Source organism: Carcharhinus amblyrhynchos, chromosome 6 (genome assembly GCF_965287045.1).
Source record: "Carcharhinus amblyrhynchos chromosome 6, sCarAmb.v2.hapA, whole genome shotgun sequence".
In the NCBI taxonomy this organism is placed as follows: domain Eukaryota; kingdom Metazoa; phylum Chordata; class Chondrichthyes; order Carcharhiniformes; family Carcharhinidae; genus Carcharhinus; species Carcharhinus amblyrhynchos.
Window position 1 is genome coordinate 48713742 of NC_137329.1, and position 16371 is coordinate 48730112.

At 42.6% G+C, this 16371-nt stretch overlaps 1 non-coding gene across 1 annotated transcript; it reads right to left on the reverse strand.

The window, feature by feature from the left end:
* Positions 1-15971: 15971 nt before the first annotated feature.
* LOC145344661 (U2 spliceosomal RNA) lies at positions 15972-16163 on the reverse strand. The gene has a single exon (XR_013886950.1). It is a non-coding gene; the product is annotated as a U2 spliceosomal RNA (small nuclear RNA).
* Positions 16164-16371: the final 208 nt, after the last annotated feature.

Sequence of the window (16371 nt, forward strand, 5' to 3'; positions counted from 1 at the left end):
CCGGACGGCCAGAACTGGGAGGAATCAAGGCACGTGGCAAAATCTGGCCAGGATTTCAGTTTCACGGATTAGGAATGGATAGTCCATGTCTTTTGTGCTCATGTTTAAAGGCATACATCTTCTTCTATTTGAATTTAAGCATATTCTAACCCTCACAAAAGATGTATCTGCTTGTGTTACATTAATAAGTATGTAAATCGCTGCACACAAATATCAGTAGATCTACCATGGCACGTTGGGGAGCTGTGTTTCCTCAACAATGGGGAGACCAAACATAGACTGGGGACTGCTTTGCAGAATATCGCTGGTCAGTCCACAAGCATGGACCTGCCTGAACTTTGGGTTGCTTGTCATTTTAATTCATCACCTTGTCCCGTGTTCCAGTGAAGCTTAAAGAACAGCCCCACATCTTCTGATACAGCTTTCTGGACTCAACATTACATAAGAACATAAGAACATAAGAAATAGGAGCAGGAGTAGGCCATCTAGCCCTTCGAGCCTGCCCCGCCATTCAATAAGATCATGGCTGATCTGTCGTGTCTCAGTTCCACATTCCCGCCCTCTCCCCATAACTCTTAATCCCCTCGCTTATCAAAAACCCATCAACCCGCGTCTTAAAAATATTTAGCGAGGCAGCCTCCACCACCTCAACAGGCAGAGAGTTCCAGAGATTCACCACCCTTTGAGTGAAGAAGTTCCTCCTCAACTCCGTTCTAAACCACCCCCCCTTTATCTTGAGGCTGTGCCCCCAGTCCTAGTGTCCTTTCTGAGCGGGAAGAGTCTCTCCACCTCTATCCTATCCATCCCATTCATCATCTTATATGTCTCAATGAGATCTCCCCTCATTCTTCTAAACTCTAACGAGTACAAGCCTAGTTTATTCAGCCTCTCCTCATAGCTCAACCCCCTCAACTCCGGTATCAACCTAGTAAACCTCCTCTGCATTCCCTCCAAGGCCAAAATATCCTTGCGTAAGTACGGCGACCAAAACTGCACACAGTACTCCGGCTGCGGCCTCACTAATGCCCTATACAGCCGCTGCAAGACCTCCCTACTTTTACATTCAATCACCCTCGCTATGAAGGCCAGCATCCCATTAGCCTTCCTGACCACCTGCTGCACCTGCAAGCTGGGTTTTTGCGACTCATGCAAAAGGACCCCGAGATCCCTCTGCACCGTCACCTGCTGCAGTTTTTCGCCATGTAAGTAATAGTCCTTCCTACCATTATTCCTACCAAAGTGGACCACCTCGCACTTGCCAACATTAAATTCCATTTGCCATTTCCTGGCCCCTTCGCCCAGCCTATCTAGATCCTTCTGCAGACTCTCCACACCCTCCGCGCAATTTGCCGTTCCACCAATCTTGGTGTCATCAGCAAATTTCGACACCATACACTCGGTTCCCTCCTCCAGATCATCTATATACATGGTAAATAGCTGAGGCCCCAGCACCGACCCCTGGGGCACTCCACTAGTCACCAACCACCAATTCGAATAGCACCCATTAACCCCCACTCTCTGCCTCCTATTTGACAACCAATCTTCTATCCACGCTAACACCCTACCCCCAACTCCATGCCCCCTTACCTTCTGCAATAACCTCTTGTGAGGTACCTTGTCAAACGCCTTCTGAAAATCAAGAAAGACCACATCCACCGGCTCTCCTCTATCCACCGCCCTAGACACATCCTCATAGAACTCCAATAAATTTGTCAGACACGACTTCCCCTTAATGAAACCATGCTGCGTCTGCTCTATCAAGCAATTCCCCTCAAGATGCCTTGCTATTTCCTCCTTGATGACGGATTCTAATATTTTACCTACAACAGACATTAAACTAACCGGCCTATAATTCCCTGCCTTTTGCCTGGCACCCTTCTTAAACAACGGCGTAACATTAGCCGTTTTCCAATCTTCCAGCACTTCCCCGGAATCCAGCGACGTTTGGAAAATAACCACCAAGGCATCCACTATCACCTCCGCCATTTCTTTCCGAACCCTCGGATGCATTCCATCCGGTCCTGGGGACTTGTCCACAATCAGTCCCTCCAGTCTGTCGAGCACCGCCTCTCTAGTAACAATAATGTCATTGAGACCCTCCTGTCCTACCGCCTTTCCATCGCTAACATCCGGCAAATTATTCACGTCTTCCTCCGTGAAGACCGAAACAAAAAAGTTATTCAAGACCTCAGCCATTTCCCCATCCCCCACCACTAAGTCCCCCCTCTTATCCTCTAAGGGTCCAACGTTCACCCTAGCCAGCCTCTTCCTTTTTATATATTTATAAAAACTATCCTTTTTTATATTAAGCGCTAGCCCAGCTTCATAGTTTCTCCTACCCTTCTTTATCAACTTCTTTGTCAATCTTTGTTGACATTTAAACCTCTCCCAATCCTCTTCTCGCCCACTATTCTTAGCTACTCTAAACGCCTCCGCTTTTAATTTAACACTTTCCTTCACCTCCTTCGTTATCCACGGCTTATTACTTCTCCTCCTACGGTCCTTTTTAACCATCGGAATAAATTTCTGCTGAGCACCAAGAAAGATCTCCTTAAAGACCCTCCACTGCTCCTCAGCAGACCTACCTTCCAACTTGCTCCCCCAGTCAACATCTGCCAATTCTTCTCTCATCCTACCGTACTCCCCTCTGCCCTGCCCTCCATTTTGATTCTTTTTTTGTCATGAGCCGGTCAAAATCTTGTTTTTCATGTCTTTGCTTTCAGATAGAACCATTCATTAATGATTTTGCAATGAATTCATTTTTCATTTATTATGGAGCAGATCTTTTGTTGTTTCCTATGTCATAGGTTGTCATTTGCTTTCTCAGACACAGGGGGCGATATTTACTGGAGGCAAGGTGGGGGGTATCATCAGTCTTGTCAGCTGGAGAGTCAGTGATATCCTTGCATTGCCTCTTTTAGTGAGAGCTCGCTATCTGCCACTCAGGCATGCCTTCCTCGGGATCAGGCACCCTGGGGCTGCAAGTACCAACTGCCAAGAGCTACTGGCTAATCAAAGTCTGACATCGATATTGAATGGCAGTGGGTGGGACAGGTTGGGCCTGGGCTTTCAAGACCATGTAGGTGGGTTGCCAGAAGGGGTGGAGAAAGACTCTCAGTGGCCACCCCATTTCCTCATTCCTGACATTAAGGAACTTTGGGGAATATGCAAACAATAGCGGGTGGGGTTGGAACATGCAATCCTTGGGCAGGATTTTTGGGTTTTGGAGCGAGCACAGCTGGAAAATCCTGCCCTATGTCTTTCTTTCTCTCCTTTCACTTATAGTTCTTCCAGTGTACTCCATGTACTGAAAAAATGAATTTTATAGCAACAAACATTTAAAAATATCCATTTATAATTTTTTAAAAACTGATTGGTAAAATAGATCACAGAAAAAATAAGTTAGTAATCTAATAAAGATGACAATCAAATAAAGTCCATATTTTTCTGTACATTTGCAAACAAATTCACCCACATCATCCTTTTATGACAATCTCGGCTCTCACCCAGACATACATAATGACACTTGTCTGAGAGCCCGGACTCCCGTAAGAGGATTAACTTCATTGGCACGGGTGCAGAGAAATGAAATCTTCGTTTGGTTTGCAGCTTTATGATGTCATAATAAGTCATTTTTCTGTGATATCTTTTGTCAATAGCTCGTGTCTATTTGTACAAGATAAAGAGGTATCAAGTGCTTATAGTTTCTGCTATTGATACTTTTAAGGTCTGGTAATTTATATTTTTATAGAGTTGTAGCAACAGCAACTTTATTTCAAACAAAATTATGAATGGTTGTTTTTAGACAGTTCCACATATGCCATTGTCACTATAGGTTTCTTTGGTTCTCTATGGAGTAGATACTGGGTGAATGGGCATGGAAGTGTCATGAATTGACATGGAGATTTTGAGGGGCCTTGGGTGGTGTTTGTGGGTGGTTATATAAGTTGGCATGAAGGCCATGAACAGTCTTGGAATGGGTGGAGTGATGAGATGCCATGGGAGTGGTGGGGGGCATAAGCTCACATTGCGGGGCCATGCACAAGATCTTTTAACCTTACCATTCAAGACTCCTGAACCCATGATACCTCTGAGGCCCTATAAACCACAAGTCAAGGAGAAGCTGGTCAACTCTTTGAAAATTGGGTGGGGGGTCATGAGGTGCTAGGAGATACCTAACTGCTGAATGGAGTCAGCCAGATTAAGAATGCAGGTGTTGGCTCACTACCTGCACCCTTATCCCACACCACCTACAGGGTATATTGGGTGAATGAAGCATAGTTTGGCAAAGGGGGCATGAGGGACCATGGGGCTGGGTGCGGGACATCCCTTAACATGGAGTATGAAGGGCCATGATGGGTCCATGAGGGGAACACCTTGGCATGGCGGTATGAGGAGAAACTTTTGAATTTACCTTTTAAAAAGTGGACTATGTTTCACAACATCTCTCAGATGCCATGAAACATGACTGGCCTAACTCCATGAAAATTGTGAAAGACAAAGACATACCTCCTGAAATGGAGCCAGCCAGGTTGGGAGTGAAGGCTGTAGGCTCATGACCCAAACCAGCCTACACCCTCAAAAAGCTCTGGTGAAAATTGGAAACTCTGGGAATGGGGTTGTGAATCCTTTAATTGGATCCCAGCTGCCATTTCTAAGGAGCCTTGGAATCTCCCCAACTCCATGAAAATCTATCCCTCTGTCTCCAACCGTGGCAAATATTGTAACGTTGTCTTCCCATATGGGTAGATCTGAAACTCTCGGTAATGAGCTGTATTGAGTCTAAAACATCTTACTCTTTGTTCAATAATATTATAGAGACTTTAAGATGCACTGCATCATTTATATTTTAGTCTAGACTCAAAACAAATTTAAAAATTTAAATTCAAAATCCAAGCTCATCCTTTTCATTATATGCCTTCCATGGGTTCTATCCAATTCATTTGTCCACCTGAATGAAGAGCTTATTAAGCTTTTTCTTGCTTTCCAAAGGCACAATTTGCAATCTAGAGTATTTACTTGTGTCAACTTTGTTCTTATGAGCTGTGAATAAAGTAGCAATCGTAGCTTTCGTAATATTGGAAATAGTAAATACCTCAGATTGTTAGGAACTGAAATGGAAGCTTACTAGAATACACAAATGTTGAAAGATTGCAGAACCCAGTTGTACAGAGGGATTTGGGTGGCCTATTACATGAACCACAGAAAGTTAATATGTAGATATAGCAAAGGATTAGAAAGGAAAATAGAAAATTTGGTTTTTAGTGCAAGAGAAATGGAATATAAAAGTAGGTAAGTTTTACTGCAGTTGTACAGGGCCTTGTTGAGACCATATCTGGAATACTGTGTACAGTTTTGGTTTCCTTACTTGCAAAAGAATGTAATTGTGTTGGAAGCAGTTTGGAGAAGATTCATTTGGTTCATTCTTGGGATGAAGGGCTTATCTTATGAGGAAAGTTTGAACAGGTTGGGTCTACACCCATTGGAGTTTAGAATAATAAGAGGTGATCTTAGTGAAACAACTGAGGGGATGAGATAGGTTGGATATCTTGTGGGAGTGAAGGGAACTAGGGGACATAGTTTTAAAAGTAAGAAGTTTTCCTTATAGAGATGGAAAGAATATATTCTCTCTCAGGGTATCATTAGTATGTGGAATTTTTTTTTCCCAGACAGCAATGAAGACTGGGTCAAATTTATTTTTGGCTGAGTTAGATAGACTTTTGATAGACAAGGAAGTCAAGAGATATGGGAGGCAGATAAGAATGAGGAGCGGAGAACCCAATCAAAACAACCATGATCTTATTAAATGCAGTGGGAGGTAGTGAGTGAGGTGCAGACTTGAAAAGCTGAAGGATCTAATCCTTCTCCTATATGTTTCTTTGGACAATAGGCTGAAAACAGATCAGCCATCACGTCACATCTGGACTCAATGCATTGTATGTTCTTGATTATTAAGCTTGCCAAAGTTCTTTCTTTTATTAGGAAGCATTCCTTTATGCTTGGAGAAATGTTGCCTGTCCTATTTCTCTCCCTATCCCCTGCTAAAAAACAAATAGACATCAATCAACATGAGGTCTCACCAGGGTCTTTAATTTTTTGCTTCTTTAATTAACCACTTTAATTTTCTCCTTTTCCAATGCATGAAATGCTGGGCTCCTCTTGACATTTTCCTACAGTGTACAGCCTGTGGAGAACACCAAGAGAGATCCAAACCCTTTCTCACACAACAAGTTGAGCTCAGTGTACTAATGACTCAGATCACCTAAACTGTCAGGAAGCTGATCTCCGGCTAGTTGGCAAGTGAAATTCTCTAGGCTATAGGATGCACTTATAAACACCTTTACTGTAAATATCACAAGTTTTTGCTTGATTACAATCCTAATTATCTATCTTTCTGCCATATGACTTAATTTAATCTGTCTGCATTTTCCAGCAGGAGACACTGGGACGTCACCTGGAGTTGAAACTCTGACTGACTAATAATTCAGGAAGCTTGACTGGAAAGGAAGATAGTTTATTTACAGAATGCAAAGTGAAACCACCACCGTGGTATATACATACTAGTTCCTGCCTCAGATAGGTAGTTCAGCAGGCTCAGACCTGGTCTTCCTTATAAAAGGTTTAGGTAATGAGTTCCAGCTGGGCTAGCCATTGCCTGTTACCAGGGGAATTCATACACAGCAAGCCCCACTGGGAGAACAGTCTTGGAATGGGTGGAGTGATGAGATGCCATGGGAGTGGTGGGGGGCATAAGCTTGCATTGCGGGGCCATGCACAAGATCTTTTAACCTTATCATTCAGAAGACTCCTGAACCCATGATACCTCTGAGGCCCTATAAACCACAAGTCAAGGAGAAGCTGGTCAACTCTTTGAAAATTGGGTGGGGGGTCATGAGGTGCTAGGAGATACCTAACTGCTGAATGGAGTCAGCCAGATTAAGAATGCAGGTGTGATTCCTCATGGATCTCAGGGCTTATCACACTGATCTTCTCCCCCTAATCTGAAATGTCAAGATCAATTGTAGCAACCTGACAGAACTCTGTATTTCATTAATTCATGATGCAAAGATGCTGGATGTGAAATTGAAAGAGCAGTGCTCCAAAAGCTTGTGATTCCAAAGAAACCTTTTGGACTTTAACCTGGTGTTGTGAGATTTCTTACTGTTTCACTAAATCAGCAATAAAACTAGGCAACTTCTAATTTGTATGAGTTTGTTTACCCCCAGCTCCTTTCTTTACTCATTGGGAAGCTACCTCGTAACTCACATAATGCTAAAAACAAACAAAATCAACATGGTGTCCTATAAGCATGCCCACAGAATGACTGAACCTGGCAGCAACACATTCCCCAAACAGGGTTAGACAGAGCATTGGCAACATTTTCTATCCAATCACTAAGTTTAATTCAGCAGCAGGCAGTGAGCTCATCTCCTCAATTTCTCAACAACATATTGCAAACAATATAAAATCACGCTGCTATATGTAATCCAAATTTGCTGCATATAATCACAGAGCTCCACAGCACAGAAAAGACCGTTCAGCCTATTGCGTCTGTGCCAGTCAAAAATAATCCAATTTTCCAGTAACTCATCCTCAGCTTTGAATGCCTTGGCATCGCAAGTGCACATCTAAATACTTCTTAAATGTTGTGAGAGTCTTTGCCTCCATCACCCTTTCAGGCAGTGAGTTCCAGACTCACATCACCCTCTGAGCGAAAAGGTTTTTCCTCACATCCAAACCTCTTTACCTTAAGTCTATGTCCCCTTGTCACTGATCCCTCCACTAAGGGGAAATGTTTCTTCCTGTCTACTCTGTCTCTGCCCCTCATAATTTTATACATCTTAAACATGTCCTCCCTCAGTCTCGTCCGCGCTAAAGAAACGACTTTTTAATTTGCTTTGATTTGATTTTAACTTTAATTCATTATTGTATTATGTTAGTACATATATTAGTATACAGTGAAAATTATTGTTTCTTGTGCGCTATACCGACAAAGCGTACTGTTCGTAGAGAAGGGAACAAGACAGTGCAAAATTTAGTGTTATAATCATAGCTAAGGTGTAGAGAAAGGTCAACTTAATGCAAGGTAGGTCCATTCAAAAGTCTGATGGCAGCAGGGGAGAAGCTGTTCCTGAGTCGGTTGGTACGTGACCTCAGACTTTTGTATCTTTTTCCTGATGGAAGAAGGTGGAAGAGAGAATGTCTGGGGTGCGTGGGATCCTTAATTATGCTGGCTGTTTTGCCAAGGCAGTGGGAAGTGTGGACAGAGTCAATGGATGGGAGCTGGTTTGTGTGATGGATTGGGCTACATTCACAACCTTTTGTAGTTTCTTGAAGTCTTGGCAGAGCAGAAACCATACCAAGCTGTGATACAACCAGTAAGAATGCTTTCTATGGTGCATCTGTAAATGTTGGTGACAGTCATAGCTGACATACCAAATTTCCTTAGTCTTCTGAAAAAGTGGTGGGTAGAGGTGGGCAGAGTAGAGAAAGTTGGTGGGCTTTCTTAACTATAGTGTCGGCATGGGGGAACCAGGATAGGTTGTTGGTGATCCAGATACCTAAAAACTTGAAGCTCTCGATCATTTCTACTTCACCCCGTTGATATAGACAGGGGCATGTTCTCTCCGCTTCCTGAAGTCAATGACAATGTCCTTCATTTTGTTGATATTGAGGGAGAGATTATTGTCGTTGCACCAGTTCACCAGATTCTCTATCTCATTCCTGTACTCTTGTCTCTTCATTTTTTGAGATCCGGCCCACCCTGGTAGTGTTGTCAGCAAACTTGAAAATCAAGTTGGAGGGGAATTTGACCACACAGTCATAGTTGCATAAGGAATATAGTAGGGGGCTGAGTACACCACCCTGTGGGGTACCAGTGTTGAGGATGATCGTGGAGGAGGTGTTGTTGCCTATCCTTACTGATTGTGGTCTGTGGGTTAGGAAGTTCAGATCCAGTTATAGAGGGAGGAGCTGAGGCCCAGGCCACAGAGTTTATGGAGATGAGTTTAGTATGAATAATAGTGTTGAAGGTTGAACTGTCGTCAATAAGTAGGCGTCTGACGTAGGTGTCTTTGTTATCTAGGTGTTCAGGATTGAATGCAGGGCCAGGGAGATGGCATCTGCTGTGGACCTGTTGCAGTGGTAGGCAAACTGTAGTGGATCCAGTCAGTCCAGGAGGTTGGAATTGATTCGTGCCATGACTAACCTTCCGAAACACTTCATAATGATGGATGTCAGAGCCACCGGATGATAGTCATTAAGGCATGTTGCTAACCGTAACTTATTCAATCTCTCTTCATAACTAAAACTCTCCAGCCCAGGCAATATCCTGGCAAATCTCCTCTGCATTCTTTCCAGTGCTATAACATCCATCCTCTCATATTGATTCCAGAATTGCACGTAATACTCTAATTGTGGCCTAACCAACATTTAATATAGTTCCAGCATAATCTCCCTGCTTTTAACCTGTATATTTTGGCTAATAAAGTCAAGTATACCATATGCCTTCTTGACTACTTTATCCACCTGACCTGCTAATTTAAGGGGCTGCATACATACACACCAAGATCCCTCTGATCCTCAATGCTTCACAGGGTTCTGCAATGTATTCCTTTGCCTTGTTTGCTTTGCCCAAACACATCACTGCACACTTATCCAGATTGAATTCCATTTGCCACTGATCAGCCCATCTGACCAGCCTAGCTAAATCCTCTTGTAATCTAAGACTGTCCTCCTCACTATTTATCATCCCTCAATTTTTGCATCATCTGCAAACTTACTGATCAACCCTCCTATTTTCACAATAACTTCACTGCTTGTTACAATAATAAATAAACAAGTCTAAATCATTCGTATAAACCACAAACAGCTATGGTCCCAACACTGATCCCTGTGGGACCCTACTGGACACAGGCTTCTGAGATCAATTTAATTAACATTTGAGCAAAATGTTCAGACACCTGAGCATTCAGTTGTGAAGTGTTTCATACAAACTAATTGGGGTGGCATGCTGGCACAGTGGTTAGCACTGCTGTGTCACAGCACCAAGGACCCGGGTTCGATTCGTGGCTTGGGTCACAGTCTGTGTGGAGTTTGCACATTCTCCCCGTGTCTGCGTGGGTTTTCTCCAGGTGCTCTGGTTTCTTTCCACACTCCAAAGATGAGCGGGTTTGGTGGACTGGCCATGCTAAATTGACCCTTAGTGTCAGGGGGACTAGCTAGGGTAAATGCATGGGGTTATGCGGATAGGGCCTGGGTGGGTTTGTTGTCAGTGCAGACTCAATGGGCCAAATGGCCTCCCTCTGCAATGTAGGGTTTCTATGATTTTAATTTTACTAGTTCCGACGAAGTGCCAAATGACTCGAAATATGAACTTTTCTTTCTCTCCTTACAGATGCTGCCTGACCTGCTGAGGTTTTCCAGCATCATTCAGAATTTGCAAATCCTGAATGTCCAATTGCAGGGGCTGGTTCAAACAGGAGGCAATGGAGTATAAACCTAGCTTGGAAAAATAAATAATATAACCTAGGTTAAGATAAACAGGGAACCCTCTTAAATAATCTAACTTACACCAAACTTTTGTTGTCGTTTACACCAATGGGATTTTATGGTTCAGCCAACAGTGCACCTCTGCTGTGAATCTCCCAGTCGTAAGGTGTGCGTTCAACAGGAAACACTGTTCGATAATGATGGACAATAAGATCCCATCACCAGCAAGTGGCATGCCACCTCCCGTCACTGTTTGCAACACACCACGGGAAGGGGGGGATTCCCACCCTTAAACTTTGTAGGATCCACTTCTCCCCTTCTCCATTCCTCCCAGTAAAAACTGGAAAATTGTGAGGTTCTGTTTTTAAATTGGGCTAACAAAAAAAAGTTAAACATGCATACATAGAGCATGTTTCTTTATTCAGTCATTCACCAGATCCAGGCGAAAGAAATAACATTTTGTTCCCTTTTGGGTTTAAGTGAAGCAGTCATGACTTGGTTCTTAACATCTGGGAAAAAGATTTGATTGCATCAGATCATTAAGTATGTTAGTCTGCAGTTTTCATAATCTAAAAGCTGAATCTTCATCATCATAATACAATCAATGTTTAACAGCTAAGTTAATGAGCCAATCACTTTTAGGATCCAATCCCTTCTCGGTAATAATTGAGATCAGTGGCAAGTTCCTCGTGTCTGGAAGTTTGCCATTAAATATGTGGAATTATATGAGAGTCAGTTTGGTACAAATGTTTTGATCCCTAAAGAGACTGAAGAATTTTAAAAAGACGTCTGATTAGTGACCTAGGCAAACATTTCATGACATGATTTTGTGGGCAAGTTTTTCTGCCTCTTAGCTATCTGTCTTTTGGTGGTGGGAGTGTCTCACATACCTGAAGAGGAATGGGGAAGATCTGGCAGATACTTGAAGGGAAAAAATCTATATAGTACCAATGGTGCTACCCAGAGTAAAGACCCACTCATGGCTTGGATAATGTATCAGAGGTAAAATGGCTTTTAATTTGGAGTAATCCACTCCCAGAAATTCTATTCCAGTAAATTGGGTAAATATCTAATACCATCCATTTCCACCTTTGCCTGACTCGGTTCATCAGCTACTGAAATCCTCATCTATGCCTTTGTTACCTCTGGAAATGACTATTTAAATGGTCCATCCTCCCTAAATGTGAGGCCATCCAAAACTCTGTTGTCATGTTCTAACTCACACCAATTCATGTTCATGAAGATAGGTTGAGGGAACTAGGTCTCTTCTCCCTGGAGAGACGAAGGTTGAGAGGCGACCTGATAGAGGTTTATAAAATGTTGAGAGGAATAGATAGGGTGGATTCTCGGAGGCTATTTCCCAGGGCTGAAATGGTTGCTACAAGAGGACACAGGTTTAAGGTGATGGGAAGCAAGTACAGAGGAGATGTTAGGGGTAAGTTTTTCATTCAGAGGGTGGTGAGTGAGTGGAATCGGCTGCCGTCGGTGGTGGTAGAGACGAACTCGCTGGGGTCTTTTAAAAGACTTCTGCATGAGTACATGGGATTTAATTGGGAGTTACAGATAGTTCTATGGCTTGGTAGGTATGGATGTGATCGGCACAACTTGTGGGCCGAAGGGCCTGTTTGTGCTGTACTGTTCTATGTTCTATGTTCTATGTTCACCTATCCTCATGTGTTCGCTGACCTACGTTGGCTCCCACTTAAACAACATCTTAATTTAAAATGTCATCCTAGTTTTCAAATCCCTCCGTGACCTCCTTTCTCTATATTTTCTCCAGCTCTACAACCCTCAGAGTTATTTACACTGCTTCAATTCTGGTCTTGTAAACATCCTCAGTTTTCATCATATCATTATTAGCTGCCATGCCTTCAGCAGGCAGGGCTTTAAGATTTGCAATTTCCTAAACTTGGGGTGGCATAGTGGCACAGTGGTTAGCACTGCTGCCTCACAGCACCAGGGACCTGGGTTTGATCCCTGGCTTGGGTCACTGTCTGTGTGGAATTTGCATGTTCTCCCTGTGTCTGCGTGGGTTTCCCCTGGGTGATCCGGTTTCCTTCCACAGCCCAGAGATGTGCAGATTAGGTGAATTGGCCATGCTAAATTATTCCCCAGTGTATCCGAACAGGCACTGGAGTGTGGCGACTAGGGGATTTTCACAGTATCTTCATCACAGTGTGAATGTAAGCCTACTTCTGACTAATAAATAAAGTTTTTTCTTTCCTCTTTTAAGATACTCCATAAAATCTAATTTTTTGACCAAGCTTTTGGTCATCTGCCCTAATAACACCTTATGTAGCGTGGTATCAAATTCTTGGTATCAAAAGAGAGAAGGGGAAACTCTCCTGGATCACCTTGAAACATTTCATTAAGATAAAGATGCTATCTGAATGCAATTTGTTTTTGAGGTCATGCCTCTTAGTTTGAGTTATCCAATGAACCCCATCCCTGTTCTCTTTCCCCAAAGCTGTGCATATTTTTACCATCAATTATGTGTCTAATTTTCTTTTGAATGATATCATTAAATCTACCATCCACAGTTGAAGCATTCCAAATCATACCAATTCTCTGTGTGAAAAAAGTGTTTCTTTATGTTGCCACTGGTTCGTTTGCCAATTTATTTAAATCTGTATCCTCTGGTTATTTGCATTTCTGTCACTGCAAATAATTCCTCTTTATTTATTCTAGCAACACCATTTATAGTTTAAAACACCCCGGTTAAATCTCTTAATCATTTCTATTCTAAGGAGAATAATCCCAGATTCACTGCTCTGTGCTCATAACTGAAGTCTCTTGTTTCTGATACCATTCCATTAAAAGTCTCCTGCACTTTCTTCAAATCTGGACATTCTTCCTAGAATGTGGCCCTCAGAATTGAACACAATACTCTAATTGAGGGATAAACGATGTTTTATAAAGGTTTAGTATAACAATTAAGATATTTCACACATGTCATGTGTGCAGGTTTAGATCACAGGAATCTCAGAAACGTAAACTAAACAGATGAAATTGTTGGGACAAATCTGAAACCCTCAACTGGTAATTAATTAACTCGGGTTCGTCAATGACATTTTTTTTACACAACTGTGGGTGGGATTTGGGGGCTCTGACATTGTTGCATTGGGACGGGAAGTTTGAAGAGCCATTAGAAATCAATAGTTCTCCAGATTTTCCCATCCCGCCTGTGATGATGTTCTTACACACACACACACACACACACACACACCCCCCCTATAATTTACTTCATTTGGTTAATGATGAGAAGTACGGACTGTGCTGCTCTTCTGAAAGTGCTGGCTCTTCCTGAACCAAAATGTTGGACGTCTTGTTGGCTTAAACAGAAAGCTAGAAGTGGAAGGAATCTTGCTTCTTCTTCCTAGCTCAGAGCCTAGAGTCTCAGAGGCCTTTATTTAAACTAGCTAATGTGGCATGGAGTGGATATCAAACCTGGATACTTTAATGCCAGATGTAATGCACTGCCATATTGTGAGTGAATGTACTGAGTGAGCGACTGGAGAAGTATAGTGTGCCTGTTTAAGTAATTAGGGGGAAAAAAATTCTAGTTCTAGTATCTACAACCACCAACTTTAAATATGTCCATCTGTTGATGCTGAGCTCCAGTCAGTTTGGTCTAGCTAGTCTTGCTCCAACAAGAAACAGGAACTTGCAAAAGAAGCCATGTATTTTCATAGTGTTGAATGCCCCATGTGTAACACAGATCTTAATGCCAAATAACAAAATACCAACAGAAAGAGAGCCAAGTGAACTCAAACCATAATCCTGCAGATTTTGCTGAGTGACAAATTGATGGCAGATTGAACTGATGCAATGATGGTTAACTGAGGATAGTGTCTACTCCCACAACTCAGCACTCATACCAAAATCCAGAAACCCAGCAATAGGTATGGGGTCCATTATACTTGGTCTCTTCTGGTTACTCAGCCTCCACTGAGGATTAATTTGGGTTGAGTTGCTGATCTTTTTATTTCTGGTTCAGTTGTTTGTACATTTTTGCCTCATGTCAGGAGTTTGAGTGGATGCTTCAGTACAGTATTAAAGAAGTGCTGCATTGTTGGAAGTGCTGTGTCTCTGCTGAAGGATTGAAGTGAGGTCCCAGCTGGCAGTTCAAGTCATTGCAAGGTTTGATTCAAAGAAGATTTTGACAATATAGAAATGTGCTTTATAAATGCCAGTATTTATCATTTCATTTATCACTGATTCCTTTTAGTATTTAGTCATGGACCTCTACTCCTTCCTGTTTACTCATCTTTGGGTTGGTCAACCTGATATTTTTCAGTTTCACTTAGAATCACAGGCTGCGATCTTCATAAGGCTCATTGTGGGTGGGATGGAAAATTCAGAGAGGCAACCAAACATCCACTGACTTTCCAGTCTCACCACTGAGGCTTGATTTTCAATTAGGATCATTTCTGGGTCCAGATCCTGTGCTGTGTCTGAGTCACTGATGCACTGTTATCCTCAATTACACTCTCGAATAGAATCATAGGATCATCCCTACAGTGCAGAAGAAGGCCATTTGGCCCATCAAACTTGCACTGACTACAATCCCACCCTGGCCTTATCCCTGTATTTACCCTAGTACTCCCCCCAACACTAAGGGACAATTTATTATGGCCAATCCATCTAACCTGCATGTCTTTGGAGTGTTGGGAGGAAACCGGAGCACCTGGAGGAAACCCACACAGACATGGGGAGAACATGCAAACTGCACACAGTCATCCGGGGCCAGAATTGAACCCATGTCCCTTATGCTATGAGACAGTCGTGCTAACCATTGTGCTACCATGCTGCCCAACCAGCTTGTTTCTGTCATGTGACCATGGTTTCTGTTATATGGCCATGATATTGGTGTTCCCATTGTACACGCAAATGGTATTAGCATTGACACACAGTGTGAGTTTGAATCTGGGTCATTTGCACCTTCTTGTGATGAAGTAGTTTTTCTTGCGTCCATTTTGTCGAATTTTAGTCTGCAGCCATTACATCTCTATGGCCATTGTACAGCAGTTTTAGTAGGCATTAATGAATAGGCATAAATATACTGAACAATAATAAGTATTTTGTGATAACCACAAACTTTGTAACTAGACAACACAGATGGGAAGGTGAACAGTTAACTTAGATTCCACTATTACACTCAGCAGGCGTGGAACAGACCACCGAGGACAACAGTGGAGATGGATAATGTTGGCAAATTCAAGAAAGAGCTGGATTATTTGTATGTGATGGATATAGAGGATATTGGAAGTTCTTTATGAACTTTGGGACCAGGCAGAAGTGGTGGCTTTCCAATTTGGATATTGATACTTTCCAATGGTACAAACATATCACTTTTTTGTTAAACTTTATTCCAATCCAATCAAGTCAAATTAAAGCCAATTCAGAGTCCCAACAAACTGGGACATTCCCGATCCAAGCTGACAAGACAGGGCTCTCACCTCCTGTCTTGGGCTTGATCTACATGATCCAAGTTGATTGGAGTAGGTGTAGCTCCTCCTCCAAGGCTTGATCTCATTTGCATCTTAGCCAAAAGGCTGAGACGCCGCTTTAAAAAATTGCTTCAAATGAAGCTGAAATGTAACCTAACAACTTCAACCAAGCGCAGCATGTCGATACTACACTTGATCTTAGCCAAAAGGCCGAGAAGCGACAAACATATCACTTTTGGCACAGAAGATGGGGGCATGTAGCAGCCTCGCTGTGTTAAATGTGTTGGCGCTATGGTTCTCATTCAAGAAGACCATTCTTCATTGTACAGCTTGGACAAGTGTGTCAGCATCAGAATAAAGCCCAAGTTTGTCCTCAGCTGTTTTCATAGAATCATAGGACCCTATAGTGCAGAAAGAGGCCCTTCGGCTC